The following is a 20,892-nucleotide window of genomic DNA, read 5'->3' on the forward strand; positions in this document are numbered from 1 at the left end:
CGCCCTCCGCGCCGCCTACCTCCCCTGCATCGCCGGCCACCGCCTCCCTCCCTGCACTAATGGCCGCCAAATCCCTCCCCCGCACCAACAGCCGCCGCATCCCTTCCATGCACCAACGGCCGCTCCATCTCTCCCCCGCACCGATGGCCGTTGTATCCCTCCCCGTGCAGACGGTTGCTGCAAGCTCCTCCCGCTCATGGCCGCCGCAACCTCCTCCCGGACGCCAACCTCCACCCCGCCTTCCCCCTCCGTTCTCCCTCACGCTCGGGGGCCGGCCATCGTTCTTCCACGAGCGCAGCACCTCGATCCACGGCCGGCCGACCTCCCTCGTCCCGTTTGCTGGACGCCGTCCATGTCGTATCATTTTTTCTGCAAGGTCTGAACTTTTTTTTCCAAAGCAAACCAATTTTACATTGATCTCTGTCTACCTTCCCTAAGCTCTGAATTTTTTTGCCACAGAAAACCAACTTGGACTTCGTTGACGGCCTTTGCACCATTTTCAGCGCCAACAGCTCCTTCCTTTGCCATTGATACATCCATCGTCATGTACTGAGTGTTCCTTTGCAAGTTCAATTAGTGTCATCGCACAAGTTCAGAAGTTTGATTTTGTGAAGAAGTATGGAAATTCTCAGTGCAAATGTGGAAAACCAGAAAGTTCTAATAATGGTGTACCAAAAGTTCAAGGATAGTAATCCGGGGACGTGGGAGCAACTGCTGATGGAGGCGGAGTCAAAATCTTGTGACTGTCTGCTGCAGATCTTCAGCATGGACTTCGATGAAGACACCTCTGATGTTAATGCGCTTCCGCATTTTAATAAAGAAGTTACAGAATTTCAGTTCCTCGGTACTTATAAGATCTTCAGACGATGACAGAGGATGCCCATGTGTACTGTGTACAAGCCATCCAGCATGTATTAGGATACAATGGAAGATTGGATTTGGTTGTTGTTAATTAGCAGCCACCTAAGCCTAGCAATTGACCGTGGAGCACGTACTGGATCCTTGACACGATGCAATTAGTCATCAATGTCGACGACTAATTTATTTTGTTTTGTACAAGTTAAAACATCAGTGGCCATAGGGAAGGAGACCTTCTCAGATCGTGCCCCTGGACAATGCAACAACGAATTGGACGCCGTTTCCGCCTCTCTTCCAGCAGTGCCGATGTCCCCTTCTAGGTCAGCACCAGTTTCCCCGCCTCATGATACGGTCTGCAGGTGCTTGTGAGTTGTCTGCTAGGTGTTGTTTAAGTGTCACAGACGACGTGTTGTCTCCTGGCATCTGGATTAGCTGTCGACTGCAAATAAAAGGTTGGAACTTCCTGTCTATTTTGGTTGGTGAATACGTATCAACAAAATTTCTTTTCTACATGGTAGTTCAACTATTTCAAAAAACAAATTCTCTACACGATAGTTCATGTGTTGCAAGCAGATAAGTTCAAAGAACAAATCGCCACAAGTACTTTATTTCAAATCATTTTGTTTTGTTTAAATTCAATCAGCTCTACTACATACACTATTCAAGTACAGAGCTAACGACATCATCAGTTCGGACATGAAACCAAATTTAAAATTAAAACCCCAAAAAGGTTGACTACTATAAGTCCATGTTCCCATACCGAGGTCGTTCAAAAAATCTGATCATATAAGTCCACTGTTTCATTTTGCGAGTTCAGAAAGAAAAATTGATGTTGTTTTTGCCATTTTCAAAATTGCTCTTAAACAGAAAGTGCAATATTAAACATTCTGTGCCTATCCTTACATTAGCTAGTATTCACCATGTCCAGATAGTGCCTAGGAGAAGTGAAGATAAGGTTTATATTTATGTTTATGATAGTTGAAAGATTTGGTGTAAAAAAAATTCTTGCAGGCTACTGAATGTTTCAATTCATTGTGTGTGAATTTTGTTGTAGCAAAATATTTTCTCTTCCTCTCTAAATCTCCTTTCTGTCACTAATTTATTTTCTCACTGAATGCAGCACGAGGGAGGCTGGAGTGACTGCAGACCGGTGACAAGAACCACTCTTCAGTTCTGCTATTCGTGTATTGGAAGTACATATCCTCTATCCAGGTAAGAGGTAGAGGTAATTTCTCCCCTAATGCATGTGTCATGCGTGCCTTTTTTGGCCACACAAAGTCACTAACTGTCCTCATTAGTAACTGCAAGTTGAACCACTACGAAGTGGCATTTGCAGAAATATTGTGTTGCTACTTTTCTTAGTTGTAATCCTGTGAACCATTTAATTAAACGGATTACCATTCCCTTTCCTATATAAAGGATATGATTGATGTGATGCAGTAATTCTTTCATTTCCATTACTAGCAAGTAAACATTTACTAGTTCATACTGATGCATAACTTTATGCACATGGTAATTAAAAAAGAAACCATTCGGAGAATAGCAGTCCACGGTAGTCAGCTCCTATTTCCACTATAGTGGTTGGGTTGCTGTTTTCCTCATCCTTCCCGGTGCGCGACAACCCAGCCCACATATTGCTGTCGTTCGCACCCCAAAATAGCTTTGGCTCTTCCTCAAGCAACCATTTGGAGAACCTTTTGGTGTTTTTTCTGCTGGTGATTGATTTTAGCAATTTGTAGCTATCTTGCGTATTGAACCTGAAAGTTCAAGATTGTTGTAGATTCAATTCTTGTAGTACAAATGTCCCAGAGTTTAGTGACATCTCTAATTGATGTAGTGTGGTCCTGCATCTCCAATGTATGTTGCTCAGCATCCTCCCAATCTGCTCAATATCGTCCTGCTCCGGAGCATGCTTCAGTTCAACAAAAATCTCCAGAAAATTTCAGAGTACAGAGTACTTTGCATTTGTGGGCTAAAGTATATTTTTTTTTGTAATTCTACATCATAATCACCTATAATATTAGCTTATGTCCTCCATCATTATTCTGATTGCCGTGTATACTGTACTCCCACCATCCCCAGGTAGAGAACTGCGTGTTACACTTGCACCCTTCAGATACAGATATTAGTACATACAGTATGTGAGGAGCATGCAGTTTCTTAATCTAATAATGCGCTCCATTGAGTTATTCTCCTTATGCTATGTTTGTGATAATGTGAGGAAGATCACAGGAAAGTTACTGTGTTGTATGAGTGTACACACATTTGTTTGTTCGTGAATTAATTACATGCGTTTCCTAAAAAGATTTGTTGGCAGTACTTGCTTATATGTTGAAGATTTCTGCTGGAAACGAGTTCATTATGTTGCCCCTGGACTTGTAGACGGAGTGTTGGCAAAGACAGCTATGGAGAGGAAACTGTCGATGGTGAAGAATTGGGAGCCAGAAGAGCAAAGCCGACAGCATGTGGCCCAAACTCTAGCTCAACTGAACTTTGCATAAATAAATCCTCCTCTATCTATGGGTGTTTGGCCAATCTTCTAGTTCAGGGCCTTAACTGAACTTAATTGGAAAGATGGTGTGCTGTAGGGCCGAGCAGAAGATGTCACAAATGTTGTTGGGTCATGGCGGAACACCAAGTAGAAGGCGGTCCTTGATGTGAAGCTCTGAATGCCAGAGGTCTCGACTCTGAATCTGGACCTTGCGTAGTTGCCTTTTTTGTGTTAGCTAGATCATTACTAGTGCTCAGTAGTACGACAAGTAGTAGTACTGATCAGTACGACTTACACAATACTAGTACTGATCAGTACTATTTTTAATGTTAAAAGTAACATCCATACAGTATTGACGAGTCATACTGACAAGGATGCTGTCTACAATTCTAAACTTATTGTTGACTCGTACTAGTTCTGATGAAATGGGAAGCAAGTGTCACATGAATCCTCAATTGAATGGGAAGGAAGGTTGCAATGAGACCCTGGGAAATCACTATTTATTTGGTTCTTAGAAAAACATGGAAACAATTCTCTGTGTGTTAGAATATCAGTCCATGTGGAGAAGAACATGTTTCTTATATGAAAAATTAATACATTATTATCAGTTCAATGTGTATTTCGTCATTAATTCATATAGAACAACCATAAAAATATATTTTGATGTGTGTTGGAGAGAGTTCAGCTTTATATTATATATGGTAGCTCACTCCCTCCGTGGCAAATAATGATTTTTTGTCAATGCAATCCACAATCTAGTATATGGTGTACCTTTTTACTAAGACTACAAGTCCGAATTTGCAATCTTTTGATGATTTGGTATCTGCTGGAGAAGGACCACTCATAAGGAATATGTATGGGAAAAGTTCACTTAATCTGCTACTCAAGATCATACGTAAAAGTTGGAAGGCTGTCGTAGAGCAAGTTCTAGATCAAAGGGTGTAATTTCTGTTTCAATTACTGCTAGTATTGGATTTTGTACTATGGACAAATGTTGACAACTGTGTTTCTTGCATGTGTTGCCATTCCATTTTTGATATAGCTGCTACTCAAGTTATTTCCTAAAAGCAACTGTATATACTTCCGATCGTGTATGGAAAGTTCATGTATTACTAGCATATAAGCTCAAAAACTTAAACGTGGTTAGTTCGTCTATGAAATTAAAGAAAGTTATAAGAAAAAGAAAACACAAAAGATTTTTTGGGAAATAAATTCACATATTCAACTATATAACACATGCAAATTCGGTGATGATGACACGTCTAAACACATTTTAGATTAAAACTTAAAAGTTTCACTTCTATAAGTTCCGGTGTTGGACTCCAAAACTCCTAAACATGTGTATTCTGAAAAATACGTCAGTACAAACAAACACATATATCAGTACGTTTAAGTGCTCGACCCCTAATCATTTCGGACCGTGAAAAATATCTCATTACAAACAAATTCGGTAATTTAATAGCAGTTTGACGGAATTTTTTTGCATCAGCTTTGACTCAAGGCGCAATAAATTTGCAAACAAATTTGATAGCAATAAAAGTTTGAAGAAAAAAAAGGCAACTTAATAAATGAAAAAATCTACAAGTTCACAAATAAAAAAAATTGTAAGTTCAAACATGACGTCCCAGATAAGTTTGGAAAAAAGCTCAAACAAAAAAAACACGAAATTTCAAATGGCAAAAGTTCAAGTCGCAGAACAAGAGAAGTCCAAAACATCATTGCAAAAAAAAACAAAAAACTTGAACTCTTTAAAAAACATGCTCAGTACAAAACAATATAGACATCCGTTCAAGTACTTTTTCCTCGGAACCATTCAAAACTACTGTGAAAAATACCTCAAGTTCAAACAAACAAATAGATCAGTACGAGTATTCTGTTTTTTGACCGAAAAAACAACACGATGGGTCTCACTGTATTCAAAATTACTCTTAAACGGTTGCGAATTTGAGAAAACGTTCAACATGACTAACTTTTGCATTTTCTATAGCTATCCAACGATATATTATTTGCCCCATTTCGACAAACTTTTAAAAAAATCGCGTTCAAAATCAAATTTGACCATATTCGAATTCGTATTTAAACTGTAAGGAATTAGAAAAACATTTCAATACGAAAAAGTTGTGCATTTTCCGTAGCTTTCCAGCGCCGTATCATTTGTGTCAATCCGACAAACCATTTGCAAAAAATCGCTCAAGTACTTTTCGCCCAGAATTTCACCATTTTTCAAATTACTTCTAAATAATATAGAATTAGAAAAAACAATACATATATGAAAGATGCGGATTTTCACCAGCTTTCCAACCCCATCTTATTGCTCAATTCCGACAAACCGTTTGAAAATTGAGTCCAAAATACGATTCACGTTTTCGGTTTTGATAAAAACGGTTTTTTCAAAACTGCTCTTAAACCATAATGATTTTGCAAAAACGTTCAATATACTTGAAATATGGTTGTCAAGAGCTTTCCAACGATATATTACACGCCCCGTTCCGACAAAAAAATTGCATCAGTACAACCACTTCGAAAACATCAGTACAACCGCTTTGAAAACACAAGTACAACCGCCTGAAACCGTCAGTTCAAAAAGAGTAACAGAATAATATTCTGTTACGCGTAACATAATAGCCCAGATGTATATATATATACATATAGGTGGGAGGTCGAGTAGAGAGGCCAGGAGGCTCCCCAAGTAGGACCAAATCCTACTTGGGTTCCTCCTAGGCCGGCCGCCCCCTTCCTTATTTACCGGAGGGGGAAGGAAAGAGGAGGGGGAGAGAGGGAAGGGGGAGGCCGAATCCCTCCTTTCCTTTCTATTCCCCCCTTTCTTTCTCCCTTTGGTTCAGCCCATATGGGGGGCGCACCAACCCGTGGTGGCTGGTGCGTTTCCCACTTGGTCCATTAGGCCCATATCTTTTGCCAGGGGTGCCCGGAACCCCATATGGTGACCCGATATGTACCCGGTATCCTCCGGAACACTTCTAGTGTCCGAATACTATCATCCTATGTATCAATCTTTACCTCTAGACCATTTAAAGAATCCTCATCATGTCCGTGATCTCATCCGGGACTCCGAACAACATTCGGTCACCAAATCACATTACTCATATAATACTATATCATCATCGATCGTTAAGCGTGCGAACCCTAGAGGTTCGAGCACCATGTAGACATGACCGAGACTTCTCTCTGGTCAATAACCAATAGCGGAACCTGGATGCTCATATTGGCTCCCACATATTCTACGAAGATCTTTATCGGTCGAACCGTTATGACAACATACGTTATTCCCTTTGTCATCGGTGTGTTACTTGCCCGAGATTCGATCATCGGTATCTTCATACCTAGTTCAATCTCATTACCGACAAGTCTTTTTACTCGTTCCGTAATACATCATCCTGCAACTAACTCATTAGTCACTTTGCTTTCAAGGCTTCTTATGATGTGTATTACCGAGAGGGCCTAGAGATACATCTCGGATACTCGGAGTGACAAGTCCTAATTTCAATCTATGCTAACCCAACAAACACCTTCGGAGATACCTGTAGAGCATCTTTATAATCACCCAGTTATGTTGTGATGTTTGATAGCACACAAGGCATTCCTCCGGTATCCAGGAGTTGCATAATCTCATAGTCGAAGGAATATGTATTTGACATGAAGAAAGCAATAGCAATAAAACTGAATGATCAATATGCTATGCTAACAGATGGGTCTTGTCCATCACATCATTCTCCTATTGATGTGATCCTGTTCATGAAATGACAACACATGTCTATGGTTAGGAAACTTAAAGATCATTGATTAACGAGCTAGTCTAGTAGAGGCTTACTAGGGACACGGTGTTTTGTCTATGTGTCCACACATGTATCAAATTTTTGGTTAATAAAACTCTAGCATGAATAATAAACATTTATCATGAAATAAGGAAATATAAAATAACAACTTTATTATTGCCTCTAGGGCATATTTCCTTCACGGGGGTTGGGGTCATATTGACTTCTCCACGAGGTGACAAGTTTTGCTATGTTTTGAGGCTAATGTTTCCTTGTACTAACAATGCAGTTGAATATGAGGCTTTACTCCACGGCCTTCGCATGGCCAAAGAGATGAATTTGAGTCGAGTCAGGTGCTTTGGTGATTTAGACCTGGTGGCTCAGCAAGTTTCAGGCACTTGGGATTCCAAACACCCGCTCATGGCGGCTTATCGTCGAGCGGTTGATAATATCGCTAGTCACTTCAAAGGTTATCACGTGGAGCATCTTGACCGAAGGAAGAATGAGGCGGCTGATGCCTTGAGCTAGCTTGGGTGCCAACATAAGCCGGTACCCCCTAATATATTCCTTGATGTATTGCATAATCCTTCAGTCAAGTTACCATCAGAAGAGGATCTTGCTATTCCTGACCGGAGCCGGAGTTGGTGGTGGCTCTCCATGATATTCCAGATTGGACGTTACCTTACCTGGCTTATATGACCCGGGGCGAGTTACCTGAGGATGAGACGTTAGCAAGGCAGATAACCCGACGGTCTAAGTCTATGACTATTGTCAACGGCGAATTACACCGATGCAGCGTAACAGGTGTGTTCCAGCGTTGTGTTTCTCCCGAAGAGGGTCATGAGATATTGCGTGAGATTCATGAAGGTGATTGTGATCATCACGCCGGCTCTAAATCTCTAGTGGCTAAAGCTTTTCATCATTGATTTTACTAGTTGACGGCTCAGCTGATGCAGAAGACATTGTCAGTAAGTGTGATGGATGTCAGAAATTTTCTCGACAAGCTCATGTGTCGGCTCAAGAATTGAGGATGATTCCAATTACTTGGCCATATGCAGTCTAGGGGCTTGACATGGTTGGTCCTTTCAAGAGGTCTAAGGATAAGAAAACCAACGTCTTGGTGGCGGTTGACAAGTTTACCAAGTGGATTGAGGCAGAGCCGGTCAGCAAGTGTGATGCGGCAATGGCGGTTCAGTTTGTTAAAAAAATGATCTTCCGCTTTGGTTACCCTCATAATATCATAACTGATAATGGAAATAATCTATCTAAAGGTGCTATGAAAGAATTTTGTCAACGAGAGCATATTTGTCTTGATGTCTCTTCTGTGGCTCATCCGCAGTCTAACGGTCAAGCTGAGAGGGCTAATCAAGAAATTTTGAGAGGGATCAAGCCCCGGCTTATGGTTCCTTTGCAGCAAATGTAGGGTTGTTGGATTGAGGAGTTACCTTTAGTACTTTGGAGTATCAATACCTCCCCCAATAGGTCAACTGGCTATATGCCTTTCTTCATGGTTTATGGTGGAGAAGCGATTTTTCCAAGTGATATCCGTCATGACTAGCCTCGTGTGGCGGCTTATGTTGAGGCTGATAATGAAATAGCACGTAAAAATGCACTTGCTGCTCTGGATGAGGAGCATGACCTGGCGGCGGCTCGTTCGGATATATATCAACAAGACCTGCATCACTATCATAGCTGTAGAGTTAAGACCCGGGCATTTCAAGAAGGCGATCTGGTACTCCGGCTCATCCAAGATCAAACAAATATGCACAAGTTATCCCCACCTTGGGAAGGACCATTTGTGGTCAACAAGAACCTGAACAACGGGTTGTATTACCTCATTGATGTGCGCGAGCACAAGGATTCTCGCACGTCAGAGAAGGAGACCCGTCGTCCGTGGAATATTGCACATCTTCGGCCGTACTACACTTGAGCCGCCAGCTCTCATCTTTGTATATAATCTTGCCAATGTATATAACTATTTATGATCAATATAATAAAGCCAGCATCCCCAAATTATGGGGCCTCTATCATTTCATTTCCGAGTATCTGAGCCTTTATTGATTGATTGTAAGATCACTTGGGGGCTTCCAACCACTGCGTGTAGCATTTATAACCTCTTGACCGACTTGAATGCCTCCTTTCATAGGTTTGTCCTGCCTGTTTGCAACTGGCTGCTCCACTAGGTGACCCGTCAAACTCTTAACAATCAATCTTTTTTGAGACCCTGAACTTGTTAAGGTTCAAACAGGCGGCTTATGTCATGTGAGAGCCACTTATAGTAAATACCACGGTTGTTTCTACCTTCAAAGCAATCATGTGGCCTGAGTACCAAAACGGTTGTTGTTGCTTTCAAAGCAATCATGTGGCCTGAGTGCCAAAACGGTTGTTGCTGCCTTCCAAGCAATCATGTGGCCTGAGTGCCAAAACGGTTGTTGCTGCCTTCAAAGCAATCATGTGGCCTAAGTGCCAAATGGCTATTGCGGCCTTGAAAGAAAACATCGGGCCTGAGTGCCAAACGGCTGTTGTGACCTTGAAAGTACATCAGGGCTTATAAGCCACCTTTTTCGGCCATGCTTTAAAAGCTAGCCTAGTGAATTTTGAGATTTGCATATTTTCTGGTCAGCTTTTCATATAGTTTTATGCTTTCCAAATTTCGGTTTTAAGATCCCTGAGTCGCTTGGTTCCGGTCTGGGATAGTTATGGTTGACTATTTTGGGTTATAACCCGCCCTGGTTTTGACTTTAAGTCGCCGGCGTATTGTGACTCATGTTAGACTATTTTCGGGTTACAACCCGCCCTGGTTTTGGACATTGAGTCGCCAGCTAACTTTGACTTAACAAAGCTAAGTTGATGATTTTTTGGTCATGAAAGGCTGTTGCCATTAGGGTTGTCACCCGCCCTTGTTTTTGACGATAAGCTGCCAGGGCATGTGTTTAACCTCTTCTAGTAGGACATGCAGAGTTTTACACATAATTAAGAATGCTGCGATGGCTCGTGTGAACAATCAGATCAAGCCTATCATAAAAGAGTAAATCTAGTACTTCAACAGTTAACATGCACGATGGCATGACAAGGCGGATCATTGTTTCAAAAGACTACTCTATTACAAGGTTGTCATAAGCCCATAAGTTTGGAGCCAAGTGTTTTCTGGAAAGGAGATCTTATACTCTGGTCTGAGAGCCTCCTGGTTCATCATTGATTTTCTTCATGGCAAATTGACGGCTCCGGGTCATCCTGTGTCGACTCTTCTTCTTCGGCCATCTGGAGGTTAGGCGATGTCCAATCAATGCCGGTTAAGGCCTCAAAAGTGGCGTCATCATTGAGTATAATAGAAAAATCAACGTCAAGAGCAAAGATATGCTTACGATGAGGAGGAATAAGACTGACAACGTCATTGGCCGGTGGCTTAATCTTCTGATTGTTGTCATCGTAAGCCACTGTATAATTGTTCAATTTAAGCTCTTCCACAAGCTTACAAGCAACGGGACGCATCTCCCGGATGCAGTGATTGAAGTCCTTTTCCTCAAAGGTTGATTGATCATCTTTAAATTCTGGGCACCCGGTGGCTATCTCCTTCGGGTCAAGCTCTGAGTGCCAAGCTTTCACTACAAAAAATACACTTCCATGATGATACGTGTTTGTCACAGTAGGTCGTGTTTTTTGTCATGCATGTACATCCATGACAAATTTATGACAGAATCAAGATAGTCATACCTGTGTTGTCGTAGAAGTGTTCCATGACATTACCAAAATTATCATCATGGAAGTGTTCACTTCCATGACGATAAATCGCGCATCACAGAAGTGCTTTCATCAAGGGTGACCGACACGTGGCATCCACCATAACGAAACGCCGTTAAGCTATCGGGTTGGGTTTTGGATCCGATAACCCATTAACATCCCCGACCAATGGGGATTTGCCACGTGTAAAATCATCATTGGCTGGAGGAAACACGTGTCGGCTCACCGTTGGGACAGATGTCATCCGGTCATTGGACCGAAGTCGCCTATGATATGGCGACATGTGGCACGACCCAATAGAGGCCAATTCCTGTGAAAAGGCCGGCCCATTTGACTTGGTCAAAAGGTGGCGGCCTGGCCCACGGAAAGCCTGTTAATGGCTTGTTCGCATATAGCCCATTTACAGCCCGCTAACCCCGGGCCCGTTAAGCCCTATCCGAATTAGGCCCAGTAGCGTCATCTGGGCCGTCCAATATGATTCAGCCCATTTTTACTTCCGGCCCATGTGTGGCCCATGACTTCTTTCGGCCCATATGAGGACCTTTGTAACTCTTGGCCCATTAACGGCCCATGGTGAAACTGGCCTGTAATGAACAATGTATCACTTTATACCCATTAACGACCCTTTATTCCATTGGGCCGTTTCCATCCCAAGTTATCTTTCGGCCTTCTCAGGGCCCATTGATTCTTGGGCTCATTTGTAGCATTTGGTTACATACAACCCGCTACTGTCATTTTTTGCTTGTGGGCCAAATTCAGCCCGTCGTTACAGTCGGCCCGTTTGCGGACCGTTAATAGGTTGGGCCGTTTTCATGTCAAAAAAACCCGTTGGGCTGTTTTCATAGAGTTATCAAATACGGCCTATTAATGGCCTGTTATGGTCCACGAATAGTACGACCCATGATTGGCGAAATGATGATACGCCCCGTAGAAGGCCCATGGATCCTACGGCCTGTATGAGGCCCATGGATAGTACGGCCCGTAGAAGGCCCATGGATCGTACGGCCCGTAGAAGGCCCATGGACCCTACGGCCAGTAGAAGGCCCAAGGACCCTAAGGCCCGTATAGAAGGCCGATGGATCCTATGGCCCGTATAGAAGGCCAATGGATCCTATGGCCGGACGAAAGCCCATGGATCATACGGCCTACAAAAGGCCCATGGTTACAACAGTCCGTGTGTTGCCATGATTATTTTGGCCTAGTTACCAAAAATAGGCTATTGTGGCCACTAGAAAAACACAGAAAAAGAACTGCAGTGACTACAAGCAAACAACTAAACAAGACAATAAGGAAATAAATAAGCGAGCAATTAACGCTAGCCTATTACCGCTATTACACATATTACATCCACTGGGCATCAAAGTTCGCCACCAGTGCAAATATAGGGAACAAAGCAGCATATTACATACACTGGCAGTCAAAATTGGCCACCAGTGCAAATAAACGCGGCAGCAAAACAAGAGCATAACTGAAACAACTTCAGAAGAGCTCAAGAAACGTTATCCTGGGTATCCACCATGCTGGCAATAAGCTTAGCAAGCTGATTAGCGTTGTCCTGTTTGGCGCTAAAATCCTCCAACACTGTTGTTGCACCAGAAAGTATGCACCTGAATGCTCCAGGGACTTCCGCAGTCCTTCCGCTTCTTGTCGCACCACAGCTGATCGATGTCTTTCAGCTTGTAGTTGAGACTCAAGAAACCAAACTGATTCATACAGTGAGTTTGAATAGCTTGTGCAAGCGGTAGTGGCCAGTAACTCGAACACTAAACCAAGACAGGACTTTGGGGTTGTCTCGCTGTCTTCAAGATAGTCTTCCTTAGTTGTTTTATCAGCTTTGTTGGAGACCAACAAGGATGTGTCACTATCCTGAACCTTATCTACATTACTTCCTTTACCATTGCTTAATAAGGCACTCTTCCCCAATATTCTGTCAGCATTCTAAAAGAAGAAACAAGTAGACACATAACAAGTTTAGCATGTACTAGTATATGAAACTCATTTCGGTGAACCAGTTCATTAGTAAGGTGGACAGGATTAAACTACCAAGTCTTCTACTGCCAAGTACTAGTACATAATAAAAGCATCAAACAAACATATATCTATGTTCTATGGTCACTGCATTGTCTTGCCAAATCAAAATAGAGACACGGTTCAAATCATATCAGTTCAAGACAAAGCAGCAGTGAAAGAATACAAAGCGTGGGAAACTACACGGCACAACAAGATTTCAGATGGGTACCACGGGTCTACATGTACAACAACACTATTGGCTCTGTTGTGATGCTAGTAATGTGCATGATATGAAAGTCAACTGTATACACAATTGAAACTGAAATAAACATCGCTATTGATAAGAGCAAACCTGTTAAAGAAACATGCGTGAACATACCTGCTGTGCCATTGGAGTTTCGATTGGATCCTTCAATTTTAAAATAAGTTTGTATGAGTAAATACAGTGATACAAGAGCAAAGAAATCATAGTTAAAAAAGGCGCGCCTAAGCGAGAGCTTAAGCGCGCCTAGGCTCTAGGCATTGGCAAAACACATTGCGCATAACTACGCATAATCTATGCATAACTGTGCATAAGCATGCGCTTTGGTCAGTAAAGCGCAAGGCGGTGGCAAAATGCACAATTAACGCCTAGCGCTTTTTTGAACTATGATAGCAATGGAATCTTAAATTAGAACAATTGTTCTTCAGGTTTAGGCACTTGTTCTACATGAACAGAGTACAGTAAGACACAAGATTAAAATACTTCAAAATAGACCTTACCACATTCTTGGTTCGGGACCAGTACAGAACAAGGCGTTCCCAGTTATCGTCCAGTAAATGTGTCTCAGGAGAACGTAATGGAATTTGATGAGTTTCTTTGCCGGTGAAGTACGTTCTCTTCAGGTAATTCCGATACTGCCACCAAGCATTCTTGAAGATAGCAGAGGTATTAGCATTCCTGAGTTTCCAAATCATTTCTTCTCTATAGAGAAATATGGGAAAATTTGTTGTATTATAACCATCATGGAGGTAGGATGTATGGGACGAAGCAAAGTAATTGCCATGAATAACATTACTTACACATAACTCCTGGAGAAACACCTGCAACTGGCATTTTCCTTCATCTTCAGTATAATATTTCCAAGATGGGAAGATACACACATACAATTTAACAACATCATATGCGATAGATGCTAAACTACGACTGGCTGGTTGTGCTTCCTCCACAGGAATAGGCGTACAAACTGGTGGAGTTGGGGTTCGCCGTGATAGTACTGGCCCTTTGGGCACTGGAGCTGCCTTACTAACTGCTCTTATTTGGGAGCTCTGTGGTGGAGATGGTGCTGTGTCAACAGGAACTGGGTTACTATCGGCTGGGGTTGGGGTTAGATTGGGTGAAGCTGGTTCTCTGTCCATCGCAGTAGGGGTACAATCTGCGAGAGTTTGGGTTATGTGTGGTAGGGCTGGTTCTTGTGCATGTACAACCGGGGTGCTATCTCCACCAAGAGGTAGCACTGTTTTATTTGAAGACCGTGTTTTTATTCCGCTAGATACTGGCATCACCCGCTCCAATTCAAATGGCTGATAAACAGGAAACATAGTTGAACGTACAGACATTGTATGAGAGACAGATGCAATAGATAGTGTGGAAAAAAGAGGGCATGAAATAGTTGACATGTATATTGTTTAACTAAAACGGATAGCATGACATAATTTCACATATATGATGTCTATCTAAACTGGATAGCATAACATAACATAATTCAAAGATATGATGAATAACTAAACAGGATTGCATGACATAATTCACCTACATGTTATCTAAGTAATCAGGATTGCATCATTTAATTCACATATGTGATTTATATGCTAAACAGAGGGCATTCGATATGATGTCTGAACTAAGAATATGGTGTTGAATATTGTGTATATGATGTCTAAACTATGCAATGCAAGACACCGTATGCATGATATGAGCAGTATAACCATGCCAAGTTAGAGCATACACCTCAGTGGGGGAATTTGACTGGTCATCTGTCTCTGAATCCATCTCCGAGGAGCTATCGGGACCCAACAAGAGATTTGCTTCGACATGTAGCACCGTCTGCTCTGAAGGCCTTGTTTTCACTCCAGATTTTTCCATCTCCCACCCAAATGGCTGATTCACAGGAAGAGTAGTTTAATGTACAAACATTGTCGACAAATGGAAATGTAATGAAGAAAAGGATGGGCAAGATATCATTCAAATATATGATGCCTGGTTAAACAGGATGGAATTGCACATTTCACATATATTATGGCTGGCTAAAAGACATGAGACTGCATAATTCCCATATATGATATAGAAACTAAACAGGTGGCATTACAGAACATGTCTAAACTAAGCAGATGACATATATGATGTCAAAAGTAGGCACTGCAAGGCAACATATGCATGATATGACTAACATCATCATGCCAAGGTAGAGCAAACACCTTGGGGGGTAAATAGGAGTGGTCAGCGGCGTCTGAATCCGCCTCAGAACAGATATCTTACTCTGGATTACAATCTCGAGAGGGGCGGGGAGGGTTTGCCATTGAACCCACCATGGAGCGATGTCTGCATGACATTGTATTGCCGCACAAAACTCTTCTCTTTTTCTCTACATGTTCAGCATGACTGTGTACAATATCTGACATGCATACGAAAAAAATATGGTGAGATTATGTAAGGAGAGCATGCAGAAATTTAGAGTGATGGTAACAACCAGTGGATCGACGTTTTTCCGTTGAACCAAAATAGCCCTAATGGATCGACATGAATGTATAGTAATAAGTGATGCAACAAGTGTACAACCACTTTGCCGTAGCCGTGTCGACCTCAGCATCATTGGGTTGGTCGCTAAAGCAGTTGAGGCAGAGGTGGCTGTCGGAGGTGTGGACGAAGATCTGAGGAATCTGTAGACAGCGTCGAGGGCACTTCTCTATTGTGATGGATCGTTCTGTCATTGTAGCAGCTCCGGTGAGCTGTAAGACGTCAAGGCTGAAGCAGCACAAGACCGACATCGTCAATCTCAAGTGGGATTCTAATAGCATCTCCAATAGATGATGCAAAATGGATGTAAATTTAACATCACCAAAAACCACCTGACTACAACAGATGAGGTAAAAACTGTTGACTCTGAACTTAACTGTCGAAACTGAAATTTACTGTGGAATCTGATTCTACTGTCAAAACTGAACGCAATGGTAGCAGAGAGGCACTTGACATGTAGTTTAGGGAGGGCCTACAGTTCATCTTCAACCTGCACCCCCCTGAGCCGCCAGCCACCACCGGCCGAACCACCGGCACCAGCGCCGCCTCGCCGCCATGAAACAACTCGCCACCGCTGCCCCGGCCAACCCTCTAGCCCCCCCCGCCCCCACCCTGAACCTTAAGATAGATAGTGAGGTACCTCTCCAGCAAGCCCCCGTCCCCGCTGCGGGTGGTTCTTCCTTCACTCCGGAGAGCCCCCCAACCCCTGAAAATTGACTGACCCAAAATTCGATTCACTCGACTGAAGTGTGGCTTAATTGGAGCAGAGCACCAGAGCGAGGGGGAGAGCAGCAGCAGCAGCTGGGCGAGTGAGCGATCGAGCGAGAGCTGGAGCAGCAGCAGCACGAGCGAGCGAGCGTGAGCCGGAGCAGCAGCAGTAGATCCAGCTGGTATGGACGATGCCGCCGAAGGGGCCTCACACTGGGGGAGAGCCGCCGTGGAGATGTCGCCCGCGGAGCCGGCTTCAAAGTAGCCGCTCCATGGGGGTGCGGGATGGAGCACCGTCGGCGCTGGGAGGTCGAGTTAAGGAGAAGGTGCGATGTGATGAGTGTACAACCTCTTTGGTGGCGCCGAGTAGGCCTCGGCTTCGTCCGAGGAGTCGGTGAGGATGTTGCGGTTCCGGTGGAGCAGGTTAAGGTGGCGCTGTGGGGATGGAGCAGCCGCGATAGACGAGGCGATCATTGGAGTAGCTCCTTGGAGGTGGAGGACGGGGCGGCTGAACCGGCGGGACGGCGAGATGGAAGATGGATCCTCATACGAGGAGGTGGACGAGGGACGTCAAGCTGTTGCGGTGGATGACGTCGTCGGGGAAGAGGCTCCGGCTGGAGCAGAGAGGTTATGGCGGCCTGGGATTTCGAATGGCGAAAAGGGGGCAATGGGAGGGGGTGAAGCATGACTTAGGGACGCGCTTGTCCAAAATGTAGGGCGTGTTACAAAAGTACCCCCCACCGATTTGAACTAGCAGCCCTTTCGGCTCAGGGTTAGAAGGGGGATTTCACATGTCGGGATTTGGCAGCTGGAGGGAGTTTTCGCGCGTGTTGTAGTTTCGGGATAGCAAGGCGCGGGTTGTGAAGGCGCCAGTTTTGGGAGCACGATATCTGAATTTTTGGGATATAACAACACGCGGGTTGAATTTTAGGGACAAGCCTAACGTGTAGTAATATTGTACTTGTACGTACCAAATCAATTCGCACTTCCCTCAACGAAAAAGAAAACAAAAAAAATAAAACTATTCACACCACACAAAGAGAGAGTCTTGCCCCGTTTTACTATACAAATGCTATTCAAAGCTACTCCCGCCTTCCATCTATATAGGGCCTAATGCGTTTTTCGATGCTAACTTTGACCAAATATTAGAGCAATGATATATGACATGCAACTTACACAAAGCACACCATTAAATTCGTCTGTGAAAGGTTCTTTTAATAATATAATTTTCACATTGTGCATGTCATGTACTATTAATCTTGTCAATAGTCAAAGGCGGTCTTAAAAATCTCATTACGCCCTATATAGATGGAAGGAGGGAGTATGAATCCATGTTATGTCCAATTAAATTTTTTCGCTTGCTGTATAATGCATGTAACCTACTCATACCAACATTTTAGTGCATTCCAAATGTCTATACTACCCCTGCAATTCGAACTAAATTTGAATTCATTTCTCTATTTCAATAAGAATCTACAATCATGATTGTTTCCAACTTCAACCATCATAGTTTCCTTGCTATCCGCGAGATATAAATCGACGGCCTATAATGCAGGATGGCAGGCACACCATCATTAACAACTCCGTTTTTTATAAGAGTAGAGATAAAATATATTAAATGTAGTATAACATGTTCATAAACACACCATGTGTATCACCATTATATATATTCACACATGCGTCGGTTTAAAACACTATGATAAATTATTCAAATATCCGAATTCGCTTTTTATAATGAAGTATATATGATCTCTATTCGTCTTTTACACCCACACAACCCTCTTATCTTTGTAGCTAGCGCTAACTTTCTCTTGTGCATGCACACGCCCGCATCCCTCTCACCCTCCCTCAGCATTCTCTAGCTCCATCACGGAAATTCGTCTTTTCACTTTAGGTCGTTCACCCACTATGTGTGTAGGCCCCCTAGCTCCTTCTTTACGGAACACATCGATCGATATGCCTCTCTAGCCAGGTGTGCCTAGCACAAACACAAGCTTCCCCTCTTCTCTTGTCACCGTCCATGCCTCACTCCCACCACTCTTTTCATCGTTCTCGTACTCGCACACTCCTCCCCGCTCGATATAGTATGCCTCTCGTACCACCTCCTACATGCATCCCTCTCTCTCTATCCTTCTCCTCGTGCCTCATTTGCTTCAAACACACACATGCATGTATACCGATCGATCTCCCAACATATACCTAGATCGACTTTAACTACCCCCCCATCGATCGACGTACCTCACAAGTTATGTCTCTCCTTTCTCTAACAAAGGGCGATTGATCTTCCTATGTAGTTATGTCTGCTTACCACAGCCACATCGCCCCCCCTCATCATTCATGCATGCCTCCGGACCCATCTTTCACACGCACGTGCACAGACAACAAGCAGCCATCTCCTCTCTTATTTATATTGCGGGCGTGCCCTCCGTTTGTCTAGCAAGCCTATCCCACCATTTGTTAGAAGCAAATCTACTACCACCCCCTCCAACACTCTAGCTCTGTCTCTCTCCCAACCTTATTCCTCTGCTGCACATATGCATGGATGCCGATCGATCTCCCTTAATACATGAGGCAAATCGATCTCCTTAATACATGAGGTAGGCCTCTCTCCTCCTCCACACATATACCAGCCATTGTACCTCTATAGTTAATTGGGCCTCCCTCTTCCCCCACCACACACCGATAGTCGAGCACTGCAAGTAGGTATCCATGCCACAGAGACAAACTGCACATGTCCCCTCTCACGTTCCAGTAGGCCAGCCACTCTATATCTTTGACGTGGGCACACACAAATTCGATGGCACTCTATCGATCGTGCATGGACACACACACACACACACATCATCCCCCTCTTCGATTCCATGGACACCTCAAGCCGATGATACCTCCACTCTCTTCTCGTGGATCGCCCCCTCTATATATATGTTATATCCAGGACTCTATTTCACACACATTGCATAGTTACATTTTTTGATTTACCCCCCGCCCCCCAAAAAAACCCTCAAGAACCCACACACTATATCTCTCTAGGTTTGTATCTCTCTCACACAACCCCACGTAGGTGATGTACATATACAAGAAGAGAATAGGTGCACTGTGCACGTACTCACGCTTCGTGCCTAGCCACACCCGCGCGGGTACATGGTGGAGCTCATTTCTTTATGAAATGGCAGCCCATGTGCTAATTTGAACGCATGTAGCGGTTGTTTACCTAGGGAGGTCGTGTACCATGCCTGCACGAAACAAAGTTTGACTTGATGCGTTGCCGCGTTATTTTGAATTTAAGTTATAGCGCTCAATGGCACGTACACAGAATATAAAACGATTTTTATGGAGAAAAAGGTAGTCCGCTCACTATATAAAATTGAGCCTGCCTGCCTGGTTTGTCGCTCTTCAGAGTATCTCACACAAGGCTGCGATGGCCCCTCTCTCTCTCTCACCATTGGTCACTGATCCAGCCGCATCGCGTCCGCTGGGGGAAAGGGAGTGCGGTGTCCTCACTCTCTCTCATCGTTGGTCACCGATCCGGCCGCATACCGTCCGCTGGGGGAAAGGGAGGAAGTGCATCGTTTCTCCATTCGACGGTGCCGAGGCAGCACGTCCCGATCTGCGATACACGCTGTTCTCTCTGACCAAGCTCCAGCACGGCAGGGCCTACGCCACCTGCTCGCAGATTCCGCCCGCCGCTGCTCACCTAGTTACATCCCAACGACCTCCGGGTATCCCCTCCGGCCTTGCTCCACTGCCGTCTTCCCACGTCGCTGCATGTGGATATTCCGTAGTTCTTTGCCCAAAACGTAGCTCGTCCGGCGTACTTTCCGTATTGCATTCTCGTCCTCACACCGTTTTAGACCAACTCAACCATGTTGTTATCTTCCCTTAGGACAAAGAATATGCTTCTTTTTTGTCGTCGCATGTGTCATCAACTGTTATTGGCCAGTAATTGTTTCCTTTCTACCTCTTTTTTGCAAACAGGGCTATCCATTTCACCTTGTTGCCATTGCGACCTTTTGGTGAACTGCACAAATCACTTTTTTCTTAAGAGTGTTTTGTGCAGTTGTACTAAAATGTCACACAGGCAACGTCTCTACATTTCAGTGCGACTGCACAAAGGGAGATTGGTTTTGCTCTATCATCCTCATCCAACTCCGAGCCTAATCTTCTCCAACTAGTTAGTCTTAAGAGAGACTTCAAAGGTGACCGGCTTCTATTTGTGTGTTTATTGTTTCATCAGCAGTCCTCTATTATCGTAATCACACTTAATATCTTTGGAACAGGGACGCTCAGCTCTATTTTAGTGGAATCGCACAAAATGATCGGAATGTTGCATGCTCCAGACAACTACTTTTCTTCCCAACATGCCTTGTTGATTTAGACAGAGCTGGGGGACGTTGCTGCCAATGAAAGCATGGATCAATTTTAATTTAACACCTTCTCGCAACTCTGTCTTCAGTTGTGATGTAATTATTAGCTCTGATATGCTAATAATTGACATGCATTAGCAAGGAAGTTAGTTTTTTATTGTTTCCGAAAGA

The 20,892-nt window shown here is 43.7% G+C and overlaps 1 long non-coding RNA gene across 2 annotated transcripts; it reads left to right on the forward strand.

Annotated features, from left to right (window-relative positions):
* Window positions 1-6: 6 nt before the first annotated feature.
* Window positions 7-3,962, forward strand: LOC119337693. 2 transcript variants are annotated; one of them, XR_005163531.1, is made up of 4 exons: window positions 7-376; window positions 460-1,310; window positions 1,979-2,070; window positions 3,241-3,962. It is a non-coding gene; the product is annotated as an uncharacterized LOC119337693 (long non-coding RNA). The 2 variants fall into 2 exon arrangements; XR_005163530.1 differs by having other exon boundaries at window positions 1,979-3,962.
* Window positions 3,963-20,892: the final 16,930 nt, after the last annotated feature.

Source organism: Triticum dicoccoides, chromosome 7B, assembly GCF_002162155.2.
Source record: "Triticum dicoccoides isolate Atlit2015 ecotype Zavitan chromosome 7B, WEW_v2.0, whole genome shotgun sequence".
NCBI classification, from domain to species: Eukaryota; Viridiplantae; Streptophyta; class Magnoliopsida; order Poales; family Poaceae; genus Triticum; species Triticum dicoccoides.